Below are 6,499 nucleotides of genomic sequence, written 5' to 3'. Positions count from 1 at the left end.
CCACCCTGAGACTCCCCCCACCACAGACCTCGACGCATCGAACTACAAAGAAGCCGAACTTCTTCTGCTAAGGAGAGCCCAAAGAGACTCATTCCCAGAAGAACTAGATTGCCTGACAGGGAAAAAGCCAGTCCCCTCAGACAGTCGACTCCTCACCTTGGCCCCAGAGCTCGACGCCCAGCACCCCATCAGGGTGGGTGGTCGATTGAGATGGGCCCCGGATGTGACCGAAGATGCTAAGCATCCCATCGTCCTCAACAGCCGACACAAGATAACCGAGCTGATCATCCAGAAGTACGACGAGGTGGTGCACCACGCGGGGGCCGAGAGAGTCTTCGCTGAGATCCGACGGCGCTTCTGTATACTCCAAGGGAGAGAAGCTGTACGTCGCTTCCAACGGACTTGCTCAACCTGTCGCAAGTGGAGGGCACAGCCTAGTATCCCGATGATGGCCGAACTGCCTCCCTGCCGCCTCCGACTCGGCGAGCAGGCCTTCCACTCCACGGGCGTGGACTGCTTCGGCCCATTCAACGTCAAGAAAGGAAGAGGGACAGAGAAGAGGTGGGGCATCGTGTACAAGTGCATGACCACCCGAGCTGTTCACATTGAAATCCTCCAGACCATGAGTACGGACTCATTCCTCATGTCCTTCCGGAGATTCCAAGCCCGGAGAGGAACCCCATCAGTGCTGTTGTCCGACCAAGGGACAAACTTCAGAGGAGGAGACACAGAACTGAGAGAGAGCTTCCTGGCTATGGGTGAAGAACTCAAGATCCGCCTTGCTCCTGCTCAGATCACATTCCAGTTCAACCCCCCGAACGCCCCCCATTTCGGGGGAACGTGGGAGAGAGAGGTCTGTTCCATAAAGACTGCTATGTACACCGTACTTGGGGCCCAGACCGTGGTTGAGGAAGTCCTGATGACAGTCCTCACCAAGATCGAGGGCGTCTTGAACTCTAAGCCCCTCGGTTACGTCTCAAGCGACGTAGCGGACATCGACCCGTCACTCCAAACTACCTCTTGATGGGGCGGCTGGACCCTGCCCTTCCTCAGGCGGTGTACAGACAAGACGAGATGAACGGCCGGAGAATGTGGAGACACAGCCAAGTACTGGCCGACCAGTTTTGGACCCGCTTCCTCCTACACTATCTACCATCCCTTCAAGCCGGTCAGAAGTGGGTAAAAGACAGGGACAACCTGAAAGTGGATACCGTCGTAATGATAATAGACCAGTCACTACCCCGAGCTACGTGGCCGGCCGGCCGTGTGAGCAGAGTGATTACTGGTTCCGATGGGAAGGTCAGAGCGGCAGAAGTCATCGTCCAAGGGCGGACCTACACCAGACCTGTAGCTAAGTTGATAGAGCTGCCGGAGATCCCTGACTCCCCCGACGACGAACATGACCCACTGACTTTGTAGATTGTTCCAACTCCCCATAACACAGTATGGAGAAGTTGACTTGACAATAATATTAATCTGTGCCCATTTCTTTACTAATTAGGTGCGGACTAATTAGGAGGCGGCTGTTCTGAAGGGCCAGATTAACACTGAGAATCTACGTTTATTATTTTATATAACTTGTATATTATTTATATATATAAGCTATATACCTTTAAGCCTCCATTTGAATCATAGCATTATTCGCTCGCCTCATTGGACACCGCCCTTGACACTGGCGGCGCCAGCGGTCGCACCCCCCAGACAAGTTCAAAGACGTGTCCGGGCAAGTTGAGACATGCCCTTGGCCAGCGCATTGATTCCGGACAAGGAATTCGGTTGCGCTCTAGAATCACTCTGAGTATATATAGTGTGAACCAGGGGTGTAAAAAGTACCCAGAAATTATACTTAGGTGAAAGTATGGGTACCGTCTCAAAATCGGACTCAAGTAAAAGTCAAAGTATCTGGCTAAAAACACACTTGAGTAAAAGTAAAAAAGTCATACTTTTAAATGTACTTAAGTACTAAAAAGTAAAAGTATTTTTTTTTTTAAAGGGATAGACCAGGGGTCTCAAACTCATTCTATCGTGGGCCAAGTTTTCATTTTAACTATACATTGCACCAGGTGAGTTAGTTGAAGAGGTGAGCCAATTAGTGAAATCATCAGCGGTGTTTAAAGGCTGGAATGAAACCAAGCATACACTCTGCCCACAATGGAATGTGTTCTGCGATAGACGATGCTGAAATGAAAGAACAGAGGACACTTTTTTTGCATTAAAATGATTTAATGCACTTCTCCATTGAAGGTAAACTAACATGGACGGCATTCACATCACAGCATGAATAATATCACAATATTAAAAACAGAATGGTGTATCCTGAATAATATCACAATATTAACCACAGCATACTGGATTATCCTGAATAATATCACAATATTAAAGGCAGAATACTGGAGTACCCTGAATAATATCACAATATTAAAGACAGAATACTGGAGTACCCTGAATAATATCACAATATTAAAGACAGAATACTGGAGTACCCTGAATAATATCACAATATTAACCACAGCATAATGCGGATCTGACTGTCTATTCTTCTGATAGCAGGTGTTTAATCAAAGATCCCCGCTTTCTGGTGTTGCACAAGGACCAATCAGCATGGGTATGGGCGGGTTCATTTTCCATTGATGGGGATTTGATTGGCTGTTTACCTGCGGTCGCAGGATTAATAACGTTAACGTTTGTTCGGCCAGATAAACAATTAAAATATACTAATTAAAATGGTTTGACCTATGAGATTTGTACTTTGTAGGTCTGCATTTTAAATGTAAGGAGTAAAAAGTGTGTTTTTTTTCCCTGAAATGTAATGGAGTAAAAGTACAAAGTATACAAACCTAATAATACTAGAGTAAAGTACAAATCCCCCAAAACAGTACTTAAGTATTGTAACGAAGTACAATTACTCAAGTATTTTACACCCCTGGTGTGAACAGTGCGCGCGTGAAGCTCGGTGAAGTGAGGTGAAGTGAAGTGCGAACCTAACCTAGCAAGCAGCTGTAGTGTGAACTTAACGTAACGAGTATCAGAACACAAGGTGAAGTGTGGAGTAACCTAACAGCAGAACGATTGGACATGTGAGCAGTGGAAGCCTACCCGCGGTGTATCGTTACGGATAGCTAGTAGCTCCTTAGATACGACCCTAATATTGTAGAACCATTGTTGGTGTATTATAGTGAATTGTGTAAGCGAAGTACCGTGAAGAAGAGCATAGTTAATACCATTGGCGTTTGGATTTAACTACACCTGAAGACCTGCATCGGGCTAGCTTCGAGGACGAAGCTAGCTAGCTATCATCACTGCCGTCGGGCTTTGGATTAAGAGCTATTACCCTGCTATCGAGCACTTGGATTACAAAGACTGGATCAGTACGAGACCCCTTTTTCTTCAGTGACCAGCAGGAGTATCCGACTATTCTTCAATTCCTCTGGAGCTTACCACTCCGTGGGGGAAATCACCAGTCTCCATCTATACCCCTCGCTTGCCCTGTATCGCCATCTCACTCCATGCAGCGTTCCGGTCGAGTATTATTAACCTAGGAATTATTCATTCCCACTGACTTTGATACTCTGACATTCTACTATCATTCGCCATAAAAGAGCAACGTACTAATTTCAGTTGTATATTGATATTGCTATTAAAATACTGTAAACGTTATCTCTTTGTCCCCGTGCCGTCTATTGAGTGTCTGCCATATTTAACTAACTGTACTGTCTGGCAAGTAATAATATTTAGTAGTGGTTTAATCTAAACAATCTTTAATACAGTCAGGGTTTTGTAACCCCTCAGTTACACTAGTTGTACAGTAAATTACCAAGTAAGGCTTTGTCAGTATTCCAATGTACAGTGTAAAATGTGTGTGTGTGCCCTACCCAACCCCCCCCCCCACCACCTCAATTTTGTACAGCCATCACCCACCCACCCAACCCCACCCCACCCACCCAACCTCCTCCAATGTACAGTTTCTATGCCAAATGTATATACACTCTTTTTCTGGACACTTTTGTATCACAAACAGTACTGTATTTGCAAATCTGATATGTCATAAATGTATAGATGTAGCAGTACTGTCTATCTGTATGTCATGTATGTCATATATGTTATGATGAATTGAAAATGGGGGACCTTGATGTAAACAAGACGAAGTCTTTCTCTGGTCTGCATCCCCTTAACAATTGTGTGTATTGAGCTGTACTGTACTGTACCCATTCTGCAATCTGTTAATAAACTTTTCAATCAATCAATCAATCAATCAATTGGCTAGGATCGGATTTGGACTCTAGATACATGAATCACATGGTTGAGGCTGGAGAAAGAGATCTACCCCCTGCCTCCTCTCATCTATAGCTGCAGTGAGCACAGTGAGTCTGACAGTGTGTTAGAGGGAGTGAGAAGGAGAAGAGGGAGACATTAAAAAAAATAAAAAATTATAACACAGATGCACAGATGAAAAAGAATGTAAACTATATTATTATTTTTTTTTTTTTTTCATATTTCATATTTGATATTAATTCCTATTTTAATAGGGAGGCATGGCTTCCGTTGGCTTCCATAAGGATTCGCCACTGTGGTCAATAGAAGTCTCTGTGATACTTTCTGAATATGATTTGGGAGGGTTATAATAGAAGAAAGACAGTGTAAACAATATAACATTATGTGAATAAACCGCGAAATAATAACTAATTCCTTGGTCAATAGAAGTCTCTGTGATACTTTCTGAATATGATTTGGGAGGGTTATAATAGAAGAAAGACAGTGTAAACAATATAACGTTATGTGAATAAACCGCGAAATAATAACTAATTCCTTGGTCAATAGAAGTCTCTGTGATACTTTCTGAATATGATTTGGGAGGGTTATAATAGAAGAAAGACAGTGTAAACAATATAACGTTATGTGAATAAACCGCGAAATAATAACTAATTCCTTGGTCAATAGAAGTCTCTGTGATACTTTCTGAATATGATTTGGGAGGGTTATAATAGAAGAAAGACAGTGTAAACAATATAACGTTATGTGAATAAACCGCGAAATAATAACTAATTCCTTGGTCATTAGAAGTCTCTGTGATACTTTCTGAATATGATTTGGGAGGGTTAAAATAGACGAAAGACAGTGTAAACAATATAACTTTATGTGAATAAACCGCGAAATAACCGCGAAATAACAACGTTATGTTATATAATGTTACAATGTACAGTTTCTAACAGCTGGCTGTGTTGTGAAATGTGCATAACGTTATGAATAAACCGCGAAGTCACGCAAAATAAATAACGTTATACGCGAATCTGGTAGTACATTTCTGCTTATCTTCTTGATATGATAACATTACATCCGCCTTTTACGGCGTGACGAGCTAAACCAATCAGAGAGGGGCTTCGCTCAACCAATCAGAGAGGGGTCTGCATAAATGGAGCTCAACCAATCAGAGAGGGGTCTGCAGAAATGCGGCTACGAATTGTAGAGACGCACACCACTCTGGTGAGGAGGCTTCTGGGGGACGGTTTCATTTTTACGTGACGTCAACTGTATTCCATGGATTCTCGAAGACACTCTGACGTCACGAGACCGCCGCCATCTTGGTATTGGGGGAAACAAACGGATTTCTACCATCAAATGTCTGCGTTGAGCTCCGTTTTTATTACATATTTTATCACATTCTTGTTCATTTCATAACATTTTCATATAATTTGTTTTGAAAATATTGAGGCCAACGTGGCATTTCACTATTTCGAAAGCCTTTCCGGTGATTCTAAAGTGCATGTTTCCCCAACAAGCCGTAGACATGATGCACTTAGACGCCTGTATACTTTCCGTAGCCGCATTTCTGGCAGACGCTCTCTGATTGGCCGACGCCAGTTTCTACACTGGTTAAGCTTAGCACTCTTTCGAAGCGGCACGGTGGTGTAGTGGTCAACACTGTCGCCTCACAGCAAGAAGGTCCAGGGTTCGATTCCCGCTTGGGGACCAGGTTTCCATGATGCCAGGTACCCAGGTGGGGTATCTCCCAGGCCTTTCTGTGTGGAGTTTGCATGTTCTCCCCGTGCTCGCAAGGGTTTCCCCCCGATAAGATAAACCCAATGGAAAAACATGCACAACAACAGATCGCTAACGCTGTGGCGTCCTTGACGAAGACGGACAGGAGCACCTGGATTGGTCCCCTGGCGCGGCTCACGTTGACGCCTGTCTGCTCCCGGCTGCCCTTGGGGGGAAGGACGACGGGATGGGTTAATCGCAGAGACGAATCGCATCAGCGATCCTACAGACAATGCATGCGTGTGTGTTCCGGTGTGTGTGTGTTGTGGATAATAGCCAATGCCAATTAAAGACCTCTGAGCAGGTCCTGTATTATTATTATTATTATTATTATGAAGTTGGAAAGCCCAACCTCCAGGTTAAACCCTACTGATCAATTATGGGTAGTTTACATCATTGGTATATAATTTCATTATTTATTTATTTCCATTTGACACCGGAAATGCCACTCCGAAAGAGTTAA

This window comes from Notolepis coatsorum (assembly GCF_963971535.1).
Source record: "Notolepis coatsorum genome assembly, chromosome: 1".
NCBI classification, from domain to species: domain Eukaryota; kingdom Metazoa; phylum Chordata; class Actinopteri; order Aulopiformes; family Paralepididae; genus Notolepis; species Notolepis coatsorum.
The sequence above is the reverse complement of the archived record's forward strand: the minus strand, read 5'-3'. Positions refer to the sequence as shown.